We start from the raw sequence: 13,264 nt of genomic DNA, 5'->3' as shown, positions 1-13,264 counted from the left end.
AGTAGAAAAAGGAGTGGAGGATGGAGAAGGAGGAAAAAAAAGGGGAGGGCAGGGGCGATGTAAGAGAGGGGATGGGGAGAGTCTGCATGGTGGTAAGTTTCAATCTCTCTCACGAGCTCCAGTAGCATTTTTGTTTCTCAGCATTGGTAAAGTCTATCCAATTAAACCAAGTGTTATGATTTTTACCTATTTGTATTATTTACCGTTGTTTGTGGCACGTACCTTAAACTCCAAACTGCTTGATATTAGCTTGTAAATGCTAGCCTAAAGGGTAATGATTTTAGCATGCAAAGCAATTAACAAGATTTGGGTAGCTCTCCTGAAGTTTTCTTGAAATTCAAGCTGTTAGCTGGTTTCAGGCACTGTCATGTAGAAGGAAGTCACATGCCAGCCTTCTGGGGACCAGGAAGTTAACTATTTAAAGATATATCTAGTAGGGCAGAAAATGAGCAAAATGGCATGCAATGCCAAGCTGAGGTTTCTAAAGTGAGCAAAATCCTCTCTTGTATTAAAAGAGGTATAGACTCCAGAGAGAGAGAGATATCATTTTACCCCTGTACAAATCATTAGTAATACCTGATCTGGAATATGCAGTTCAGTTTTGGGCACCAATTCACAAAAAGAACATTGGGGAACTGGAGAAAGTACAGTGAAGGGCAACTAAACTGATACGAGGCATGAAGGAGCTCAGCTATGAGGAAAGATTAGAGGAACTGAATTTATTCTCTCTTGAAAAGAGGAGATTGAGGGGGGATATGATCAACATGTATAAATACATCAGTTGTTCATATAGTGAACTCAGTGTAGAGCTATTCTCCCTGAGGTCATCACAGAGTACATGTCAGGGCAGGGCTGTGGAACGGACAGGTAGGCCTAGTGGCAGGGTAACGCACTGGCTGACGACAACCACCACCAACAGACTGAAGTCCCTCAGGGCGCGGAGTCTAAGTCCCAGGCTGCCCTTCACCAGGGCCCCTGATGGTGGGGATGGACTTGACGCAACCAGGGACCAGGTCGCGGCCCCCGAGACACCCCAGCTGCGGTAATGGCCGCCGCCAATGGCGTGTAGCTGGTGAGAATGACAATAGCGTAGTCAGACAAGCCGGGTCAATAACAACGGGACAAAACAGTACAGAACAGTAGACAGAGAATCACAGGTCACGGGCCGGGTTCAGCAACGGAAGGTCAGATCAAAGGGAAACACAGAGAATGGTCTTAGTCACAAGCCGAGTCAGAATACCAGAAGAGTCACGAGCGTATACACAGAGCTGTAGCAAGACAAAGACACAAGACACAAGTGCAAAGAGCATGTGCAGATCCCAGGCTTATATGTACTCAGCCACACCCCTCTGGGGGATGGACCTCAGAGACCTGAAGGCATAAAAGATTCCCATCATGCTCAGCAGAAATCCAAGATGGATGCTAGCACATGGAGTAACATAACCTCTGGGAAAAGGTAGGACCTTGACAGTACAAGGGGGCACTCTTTATGTCTGGAGGAAAAGAAGTTTAATATCCAAACACGGAAAGGTTTCTTCACAGTGAGAGCTGCGAAAATGTGGAATAGACTCCCTCAAGAGTTGGTTCTGGCCAGCTCAGTGGATTGCTTAAAAAAAAGATCTGGATTCTTTCTTAGATACACAGAATATAACTGGATACTAACATTTATAGGTAAAGTTAATCCAGGGAATATCTGATTGTCTCTCGGGGGATCAGGAAGGAAGTTTTTTCCCAGCAAGAGCAAATTGGATTGATCTTTGCTGGGTTTTTTTTGCCTTCCTCAGGATCAACTGTGGGTATAGGATTATAGCTAATTTTCTGTTTTTCTATGGTTGAACTGGATGGACTTTTGTATTTTTTCAGCCAGACTAACTATGTCACAATATAGAAAGTGGAACAATTTACAATTTGTTAAGGGGATGAAGGAGGTAAACGAAACATACAGTCTATTAGAGTATATAGGAATTATGCAGCAAGTAGTAAAGATATATAAAATGAATGCAAAGATCAAAGTTAAAATGACTATACTGCTAGATTTAAACATGTTGGCTTCCTGAAGAAAAGAATTAACATTTACCTGACCATCACCCACACTGATGAGCTTCTTTTCCTAGAAAAGCTGGTATCGCTGAAAACTCTTCAGCATAGGACAAACGTCTAGGCGTGTTGGATGCCCCCTTCAGCGCACTGTGGTTTTATCTGCTGCCTCCCTATGTCATTACTGTGTCTGTAGTGATGTAGGGGTCAGTAGACAGAACAAAAGAGTACAGGGGGGACCAGGCTTCAAGCACTCTTATCTGATGCTGAAAATCCTTTAGCCACCAAAACTCTTCTCGAGACTGAAGATTGGCAACGTGCGTGATGGGACAGGTAAGTATTAACTCTTCTCTTTACAGGGAGCCATTTTCTCAAAACTGACTGATGACTGCAATGAAGAAGTGAGAGAATAGAAAGAACCTCAAAAAAGTGGCTGCTGTTCCATCAATAAGATGGCTGACTTGGTGGAAAAAGGACAGGGGCTTTATAAAGGCCTAGATTAAACTCTTCCATCATGGATGCCATTCAAAGGTAAGATAAGCAAACTATGCTTTTCCAGTTTATGAGCCATCAGTGGTATTATCTTTTACATATGAATCAGACACAAAGTAATCCTTACACCACATTTGGTAAAAATACCCTTATGCATAAACTGTTAGGCTTCAGCGTCTAAAGTAATACCACATGCAAATACACAGCTAGAGGAAGTTATTTTAGGGTGATAGGATGATTATGGTAAGTGCAAGCAGACAGATGGCTGATGTACTAGGTTTTATTCAGATGCTGTTAAATAAATGTTTTAACATTAATGCAAGAGGAAACAGCCTGTCACCACCATTGCCAAACATAGTTTACACCGTATCATTTTCTATTAATGGAGAACTGCCGGCATGACACAAAATTACAGAAGAAATATGTAAAGTGAAAAGTGATTCATTGTTTGTTTTTTTGTTTTTGGATACACTGTTTAGTCCCCGAAGGACCAGTAGCAGTTAAGGAAGCCTTTCTTGATCATGATACTGCTCCTGATTAGTTAGGATTCTATCTAGCTAATGCACACAGTAAAGTTTTATTTCACAATGAACCTCCCAAAACTCCATCTGCAAACAGCTGTAATCACATACCTAACTGCAAAAAAACCTTCAGCAACATTAGTGCTGTCGCTCACACAAACCGATATTTCCATAACTGATAGAAGTTAACTGACTGCAGTTTTCCTTTAAATGATGTGGATTAAAAAAAAGTAGGCATTGTATAAAAGGGATACAGCAGTTGGAAAGAAGTAGGTAAAAGGTTTTTTAATTGAATTTCTTCTCCCAGCTCCCACGCCTTTGGATAGCGGAAGCAGACCGAGGCTGGTGTCATTCTAAAGACATAAAGACCCATTGCTGTTGTGAAAAGGGCCCGCGGGATGAAAAGAGATATTGTGGGTTTTCAGTACAGCGGAGAATACAGTGATTGGTATTCACGGAGCGCCCATCGCTGTGAACCAAAAGACCAGCTGAAGCCTATTTGTTTGCCCATTCAGCATATTTTCTGTTTGTTCATTTGCTGTTGCCTTGCTTATGCTGTGCTGATGGAAGGCAAAGCAGTTAAGTCGCATTTTAGAGGATTTAGCAGCATGTTTAGGAAGCTTTCACAAAAACATGCATGGCTTTAGGTGGCTTTGTCATGCAACAATATTACACTTAGTGCCATGCGGCTGCTTTTTACAAGGCCAGTGAAGCTAAAAATCTACACTGAATTCCTGTCAGTGCAAGGGAAATTCTATACCATTCAGAGTGTTTTCCTTCCCATTCTTTCCCCTTCATACAATGTTCTATGTCCCTGAAAGATATGATAAACATCCCATTCTCTCCTACCCCATGAAGAAAGCCTCACGTGATGCATTGCAACTCTATCCTGTTGTACTTTGCAGTCACTGATATTTGGGATTTCATGTGAAAATGATTTTTGAGGGTGAGGAACAGACAACTTGTTGAGTTAAATTCATCAAACCAGGTTATATCTAAGCTACTATGTACTTTGATGGATAAATATAAAACGCTTAGTCCTCTCATAATTAAATGTCAGTGGATTGCTATGTTAAAGCACCCTCTGGCTATATGCATGCCTCTAAGACATCAGTAATGAAACATGACCTGCCTCGTCTGTCCAACATATGCCAAATTGGGCAAAGGTTGTCAGTCCCATTGACCCCATTTCAACCCAGCAGTGATGGCCATGGGGTGCTAATAAAGTCTTTGACATCTTTAGCAGGTGTTGTTTTTCCAACAGTGTGCATCCAACAGTAAAACTACAGTCTCAAACAAACTACCGTAGTTGGTGTTTGTGATGCAGTATCAGTTTTCACTGGCAGTAGGCTCTACACGTGTATTCTATTACTGAAGAATCTCTGTCCTGAGAAAGTATGGGGCTTAGGCAAGCGGAAATCCCACAGGTATAGGACTCACATATAGGATTCACAATACACCTTAAAAGAGAAGTGTGGGTTTTGATAAAAATAAACAATCATAGCCACCTAGGTGGATGAAGCATTGATATGATGCTGCTTCTAAGACCAAGAACCGAGTGATCACATGACCACTGATTGCTCAGTTCTTGGTTTTCAGTGAGCAGAGAGTGATGACTGTCAGTAACCAGCTCTCTGCTCTGCCCCTCCAGAGCTCATTCGAGAGCTGGGCTGTAGAGGGGTTAGGAGCAGCTGGCTCAGGCTGAGAGGCTGAGCCAGCTACCGATCAGGAATCGGGGTGGATCCTGACATTAAATTTGGGATCCCTCCAGCGTCTGGACCGGATGAGTGATATCAGCCAACAGCTGACTTTAGTCCAACAATGGCTGAACACATTTCACAGGAGTACAGAATTAAGTGCACTCCTCTGACCCACAGGAGAAGTAGCAAAGGTTTTGACCCTACTTCGCCATTAAGGTATTATTCTGCCCAAAGCTGATATTCTATTATTGGCAAGATGCTACAGGGGTGTCAAACTGGTGGCCCTCCAGCTGTTGTGAAACTACAAGTCCCATCATGCCTCTGCCTTTGAGAGTCATGCTTGTAACTGTCAGCCTTGCAATGCCTCATGGGACTTGTAGTTTGGAAACACCTGGTGAGCCACCAGTTTGACACCCCTAGGCTAGAGGGTTGAAACACTCTATGGCTTCATATATATATTTGGCTTCAACTGGTGAAATGTTTGTACCCAGAATTCCATCTCCCTTGATTTGTTGCAACCATCAAAGAGGATATATCACTGTGACAGCTGGAGTTTTCATTTATCTAATATTACAGAATATGTAAGAAGAAGAGTGAGGCCCTACTCTAGCAGGAGAAGTACTCTTAGAAGTTGAAGGATGATAAAGTCAAGAATTATTGCAGGTAGTTCTTGCAGAGTTCCTTAATGATTCAGAAATGTAAAAGACAAACAATTTAATGTATGCTCTGTCCTCTCACTGACATCAAGGTTGGTTAAACTGATAAAATGTTCACGATCTCCAAGTCCATAATTTATTAGTAATTCAGCATAACCAAAATAAAGTAGATACTGTGAATATTACATATAGAGTGACATGTAAATTATCCAGTAAAACATACATTTCAGTTATATGTGTATTGCTGTTAGTAGTAGTGATATCATTTGAAAAGTTACAATTTAATGCATACAGGGAAGGTGATTTATCGTAAACTAATTTTTTTTTTTCATACAAGGGCCATGAATGGGGAAGAAGTCACAGGTTGCATTATCATAAATCTTAGTTCAGCCAACCAATTGGCTGCCCTCTGTGATTATGAGTGCCAGGTGTATTAAGAAACAGGTGTTACATGGATGTATAGCCCCACACCCATTATAAAGAGTGTGAAACAGGTAGCGTGCCTCCAACATCTCAGTTCTTGCATATTTGTAGCTCGCCCCAGCCTCTCCATGTTGCAGCTTGTCATGTGTAGATATCATGCTGCCAAGGATATAACGTGGATGAAAATGAGGTGAGGAGTCTGAAATTCCTTTGGGTGATGAATATGAATGAAGAGACACGAGGGTGCTTTGTGAGCCAATTGTAAACACACTTTCTGTCTTCAAGTATTCTTATTCACACACTTGTGAGCACTCCTAACCTACCAGAGAGTAACATCAGGCATAGCTGTTAACTAAAATATTTGAATTACTTGAACTAATAATAAAGATAGCCATGTAATGAAACATTGACTCCTAAATTACAATGGTGATTGCAATCTCTTGTAGCTGAATGATTTGAAGAAGAACTCCAGAAAAAGCGAGAGTTGGAGGATATACTGTATTTGCCAGGTTTTCAGGTATTCTTACCGTTGTTGCTGTCAAAGAAATTTGCTGATTTAAATCCTCCTCCCTGCAGGCATGCTCCCAATGTGCAAGCGCACCTTCAGCTACTCTGTAATGAACATACTGAAATAGTCAAGCTATCATACATTTATATGGATTTTGGATGCCTGAAAACTGCAGTGGTTTGTTAAAGGATCAGGGATCAATGACTCTAGGGAGCCAAAGGCAGCACAGTTTTTGATGGCAGCCATGAAGGTAAGTGCTGCTCCCCCCCCCAAGTCATGTTCTTGAACCACTTGGTCATCGCCTAATTAGTAATGGTTTGATTTCCACAAGGTTTAATCAACATTTTGCTATGGGACCCCCTGATTTGCAAGTTAAGGTGTTACTAAACCCAGGACCCTGCATTTACTATATCTGGTCTCCCACAATACACACAACATGGAAATGCAATTGTTGTAGTAAATATAAACTGCTAAATACCTTTTCCCATCAGCAGTTATAGCAGTCTTGTGACCTGTATCAGTGTCCGGTCAAGTACTGGTTAAAGCTTGTAGGAGGAGTTTTCATTGAAAACATTAATTGCAGGTATAGCAGTAGTAAACTCCATTTTGCAATTTTTTCTACACTGTTTAGGAGATATTGGCATGTTTTGCAGCTGGTTACTTCACCAGCGCATGCACACTATGTACGCTGAGTATGCTGTCTCTTCAGAGTGCTGTACGGCAACTGTGGCTTCTGTAGGCATGCGCAGGAGTGACATCATTGTGGCTCGGCCATTCAAACCTGGAAGGAAGACTGAGTAAAGATGGAAGCCCTGTCAGCAGGTATAGCGCGTCGCTGGAGGACCCCCCCCCGTATGCAGTGCATGCTAGAACATTATACCAACTGCTTTAATGAAAAGTCTCGGTTACTGAAATTCCAAGCAACCTGTAGCTCAATTGATGAGTGGTTGTCTTTTTGCAGCATTTAGAGCTAGCAACAGAACTGGCAAGGGGACAGGCTGGCCATTCCTTGCGCAAAGTTTCATTCTAGCACTAAGTACATGGCACTTTGAACACGGCAACAAGGGAACATCTCAACATCCTCTCATCATTTCTCTTCTGCTCTTCCAGGTAACCACTGATTCTACTGCTCTCCCAAACCTCCTACTCTTCCTGCCTGCAATTGACATCTGCCTTCTGTTGTCCTCGGTAACCACTGATTACACTGCTCTCTCAATCACTAAGTTATTTTGCATGATTGAAATTATCTGCTTTGGTAGTTTTTTTGTAACTGCTGTCTGTACTTGCCTGTATTAAGGTAACTTCCTCTCACAGTGCTTTAGCTGAGATCAAACCCCTTGTCTTATCTTGTGTCCATCTTGCTTGCAATTTGTTAAGGGCAGAAAACCTCCACAATGTGTCATTTATTAGCTCTTAATTGAACAAATGCCTAACCTCCCCACGTCCATGCAAGATAAATTCAGTACAGTCCTTGGGACGGCTGGCGAGGGGATAGGCTGGCCATTCCTTGTGCAAAGTACATGGCACTTTGAACACGGCACTTTAACTAAGGCAAGTACAAACATTAGTGTTTCAAATTGTCTGCAAGTGCTCTTTCCTCTATCATCTATTTCCCTCAGTTTGTTATTTCTCCTCTCTCCAACATGCTCTTACTAACTTTCTTTTTTGCTATAATGCCCTGTCCTCAACCCTCCTCCCCTCCCCACAACTTGTAGATATCACCCTCACTTCTGCCCTCTCAATATCATTGCACTTATCTACTGCTCTCTCTTAGCCCACATAATGTCACTGCTACAAAATCACTGCGGCATTTGCCCTCATATAAATCCTGCTCCCACCTCCCTTACCCTCCTATTACTACTAACTTCTGGAGACATTGCCCCAAACCCTGGCCCTCCACCATCAAACTCCAACCCACAGAAGCAGCAGCCTCCCTTCTCTGGATTCAGCCACAACCCTCACTCTCTTATCTCAATTCCCCTGCTATCACGCGCCAGCCCCTTCCTCTTATGTGTCCTCTGGAATGCCCGCTCAGTCTCTAACAAACTTTCTACTATCAATGGCCTCTTCCTCTCCCACTACCTCAACCCACTTGCTATTACTGAAACCGGGCTCCAGGATTCTGACTCTGTCTCCTCAGCTACAGTCTTCCATGGTGGCCTGCTCTGGACTCACTTGCCCAGACCCAGTGGACGAAAAGGGGGTGGAGTTGGGCTTCTTCTTTCCCCACAAAGAACGTTCCAGGTTCTTCCTACACCTCCCTCTCTGTCCCTCTGCTCTTTTGAAGTGCACTGTATTCGTCTCTTTTCTTCTGTTTGTCTGAGGATCACAGTTGTCTACCAGCCTCCTTGCCCAGTTTCAAGCTTTCTTGATGCCTTCTCGGCATGGCTACCATACTTTCACACCTCTAAAGTGCCTGCCATCATCCTCAGTGACTTTAACATCTCAGTCAATGTTAACACCTCAGCCACTTCTCAACCTAACTTTTAACCTAACACAATATACACAATCCACCACCCACTCTAACGGCAACACCCTCAACCTTGTATTCTCCCACCTATGCACTCCCTGTAACTTTTTCTAACACCCCTTTCTCTCTCTGATCACAACTTTATCAGCTTCACACTCTCCCTGTCTCCTACCTCCCATACCTCCAACAAGCAAACTGTTACCTGTAGAAACCTCCACCACCTCAGTCCTGACCTTCTTCACTCTGCTACTGAGTGCCTCTATGATAAAATTGCACCCCTGTCCTGCCCAGACCTGGCCACATTTGCCTACAACTATCTATCATCCTTTCTGGACGCACTTGCTTCTCTCTCAACATACAGAACCAGGCCTCGCCTGTCACAACCCCAGAAAACAGATGACACCAGAAGTGTCAAGAGACACAGTCGTGCTCTTGAGCGAGCATGGCATAAACTAAATCCCTGAAAGACTTTACCCTCTACAGGTCTGCCCTTCTCAAATACAACTCCAGCCTCCACGCTGCTAAACAAACCTACTACAACACTCTCATCAAAACTCTCATCCATTCCTCGTCAACTCTTTTCTACCCTTAATTCCTTACTCCACCCCCCCCCCCCCACTGCCTCCAACTACCAACATTACTGACTCCACAGGAGATTGCCAGTCATATCAAAATTGACACAAACCGTGATGTGGTCTCCAGTGTCAAGCTTCCTCCTCCAACCAACATACCAGGCCCAACACCACACTCAACACTCTCCGTCTTTGACCCTGTTACCACCGAGGAAGTTACCGAACTCCTTTCCAAGGCTTACTTCACCACCTGTACCCTGGTCCCTGTCCCCTCACGATTATTGCAGCCTTCTTCCTGCTATATCCTAAACTCTCTAACCTACATCTTCATCCTCTCACTCTCCATGAGCACCTTTCCCTCCCCGCTCAAACATGCACTGGTTACCCCCATATTTAAAAAACCCTCGCTGGACCCCACGTGTTTGAATAACGTAAGACCCATCTCACTGCTCCCATTTGCTTTCAAGCTTCTGAAGCGCCTTGTTCACAACCGTATGAACTGCTACCTCACCGACAACAGTCCCCTACAGTCTGGCTTCCGCCCACAACATTCCACTGAAACTGCCCTACTAAAACTCACTAACGACCTACTGAATTCTAAAATCAGTGGCCCATACTCCATACTCATACTCCTAGACCTTTCCGCTGCCTTTGACACAGTCAACCACCCGCTCCTCCTCTGTAAATTCCACTTCATTGGCCTCCGTGACTGCTCTCTCCTGGTTCTCCTCTTACCTTTCTAAGCACACTTTCAGCGTCACTTACAACTCCTCCTCCACTCCTCTCCCTCTTTTCATTGGGGTACTCCAAGGCTCTGTCCTTGGGCCCCTCCTTTTCTCTCGCTACACCTCCTTCCTGGGCCAACTGATAACCTCCCATGGCTTCCAATACCACCTCTATGCTGATGACACCCAGATCTATCTCTCCACTCCCCAGCTCACCTCCTCAATCTCCTCAAAAATCTACTAAGTGACATATCAGCATGGATGTCACACCACTACCTTAAACTCAATCTTTCCTAAACCAAGCTTTTAATATTTCCTCCTCTCCGATCCCCCACTCAAGACTTTACCATTAAGATCAACAGCACAACCATTGGTCCTTCCCCTCATGCCAGGGTGCTAGGTGTAATCTTAGACTCTGACCTCCCTTTGGGCCCCGCATCCAATCACTGGCTAAATCCTGTCGCCTCAACCTCCGGAACATTTCCAGAATCCGCCCCTTTCTGACAAATGACACTACAAAACAACTTATCCATGCCTTGGTTTTATCCTGCCTTGATTACTGCAACTCCCTCCTCATTATGAATGCTGCTGCTAGACTCATACAGCTTACCAACCTATCAGTGACTGCTGCTCCTCTCTGCCAATCCCTTTATTGGCTTCCAATAACCCAACATATAAAATTCAAAATATTAACCACAGCTTACAAAGCCATCCACAACACGGCCCCTAGCTACGTCACCAACCTCATCCGCAGACGTCCAAATCGCCCGCTCTGCTCCTCCCAAGACATCTTGCTCTCTATCTCCCTCATTACCTCCTCTCACGCTCACCTCCCAGACTTCTCCAGAGCCTCTCCCATCCTCTGGAACTCCCTACCGCACTATGTTACATAACATTTTATATTATATTTCATATTTGCAATTAAAGTGTTACTAAACCCAGGACCCTACATTCACTATATCTGGTCTCCACAGTAGATAGAACATGGAAATGCAATTATTTTAGTAAATATAAACTGCTAAATACCTTTTCTCATCAGTAGTATATAGCAGTCTTGTGTATTCTATCAGTGTCCAGCTGAGCACTGGTTAAACTTGTAGGAGGAGTTTTCATTCTTCTCTGACTGCCCTATTAGGCTGCATGACCCCTGACCCTCTGTCTAGTAAGTGATGATTGGCCCTGTGCCGATCACATGCATCCTTCCAACAAAAAAAAAAGCTCTAGCAATACACACTAATCTGAGCATGTGTAGAGTGTCTCCTAGGGCTCTGTACAAGCAGCAGATGGATTAGGGACTGAGGAAGAAGGGGAGGATCAGAGAAGACAGGATCAAACAGCCTTTTTACATAATTCAGAGGATTACCCCTTAGGTTCCACAGTGAGTATAACAAGCATGCTTTACTGCATATACAGACTGATTTTACTGTTGTGGGTGTAACACTTTAAAGAAGTAAAACTTGAAAACTGGCATAATTTGCTGTAACCTATTGAATCTAATCAGATTTGAGCTTACTGAAGCCAGGTCACCAAAAAATAAATCCTGATTGAGTGCTACATATATTGCTCTTTACTAAATAACCGAAGGGCTGACGTATGACGCTGTCCCAAAGAAAAAAGAAGTGCTCATTTGCTGGTCACTTCCTTAACTGCACTGTAAATTCGACTGCTGGATTCTGATTGGTTGCTCTAAGCGTATCAATAAAGAGTTAAACTGTGGAATCTTGCAGAGAGCAAATGTTTTAATTTCACATTCAACAGGTGGGGAGGATTCAGGCCAGAGGTTCCTCCCGCTGGTTCCAACTTGCCCGGAAGATTTGTTTCCTCATATAACATAAACCATTTTCCAAAAATGTACAAATTATAACACATTTTATGTCTTTATTAGAAAGGTATGTACTCGGGAAAATTGCTCGCTTCAAAGCAACACAGCGTACAAGGGAAGACACAATCCGAGCGCTTGATAAGGAATGGCACGTCAGGAGCTTGATGAAGGACAGCATGGGAAAAGAGAGCATGTCTGAATCTCTCCGGCTGCTGGCAGCCACTTGGCATATATTCTGACGGAACAAGTCACATACGACCTTGAACTACATATTCATTATGTACTTTGCCTAATGGGGAAATCTGTAAATATCGGTATAAACTGCACATTTCCTTAAGGGATATAGTTCTAGCCTTGCAAACCAACAAAAGTCAAATGTATGAGACCTCCTTTACTATTTTGGTGCCTTCTGAATAGCAATCCGCACTGGATCACTCTTCAGAGGGCATTTGACAGGCAGTGAGAAGGCGTTATATATTCTTCTCACTGCCTGTTTTATTCATCTCGGGTACTTATATAGCGCTGTCAATTTACACAGTGCTTTACATATATATATATATATATATATATACAGTTATGTTCAAAATAATAGCAGTCAGACATCACTAACCTGATCAATCACTGTTTTTGGTAGAAATGATATTTCTACATGGCAAATAATTTACTAGCAGGTGTAGTAGACTAATAGAAATCCAACAGACCCAACAGTCATGACATGCATGCTGCTGATTCTGTGTAATTGAATCACTAATTGAAAGGGGCATGTTCAAAATAATAGCAGTGTGGAGTTCCATTAGTGAGGTCATTCATTCTTTGAAAAACAGGTGGCAATTATTGCCCTTATTTAAGGAAGGAAGGCAGCAAATGTTGTACATGCTGGTTACAGTGCATTTCTCTCTGAAATTCTGAGGAAAATGGGTCGTTCCAGACATTGTTCAGAAGAACAGCGTACCTTGATTAAAAAGTTGATTGGAGAGGGGAAAACATATAAAGAAGTGCAGAAAATGATAGGCTGCTCAGATAAAATGATGGCAAATGCTTTAAAATGGCAACCAAAACCTGAAAGACGTGGAAGAAAGCGAAAAACTACCATTCGAATGGATAGAAGAATAGCCAAAATGGCAAGGATTCAGCCAACAATCAGCTCCAGGAAGATCAAAAAAGGTGTAAAGTTACCTGTGAGTACTGTTACAATTAGAAGACGCCTATGTGAAGCCAAGCTATCTGCAAGAAGCCCCCGCAAAGTCCCACTGTTGAAAAAAAGACGTGTGCTGAAGAGGTTACAATTTGCCAAAGAGCACATTGACTGGCCTAAAGAGAAATGGTGCAACATTTTGT

The 13,264-nt window shown here is 43.1% G+C and overlaps 1 protein-coding gene across 1 annotated transcript in view; it reads right to left on the bottom strand.

Moving 5' to 3' along the window:
• AFG2A (AAA ATPase AFG2A) overlaps positions 1–13,264 on the bottom strand; it is a 529,963-nt gene that overhangs the window by 1,067 nt on the left and 515,632 nt on the right. The window lies entirely within an intron of this gene.

This window comes from Staurois parvus, unplaced genomic scaffold, assembly GCF_062004578.1.
Source record: "Staurois parvus isolate SC_StPar_1 unplaced genomic scaffold, SC_StPar_1.0 ptg000122l, whole genome shotgun sequence".
Taxonomy (NCBI): domain Eukaryota; kingdom Metazoa; phylum Chordata; class Amphibia; order Anura; family Ranidae; genus Staurois; species Staurois parvus.
This window is presented reverse-complemented; position numbering and strand designations above follow the sequence as displayed.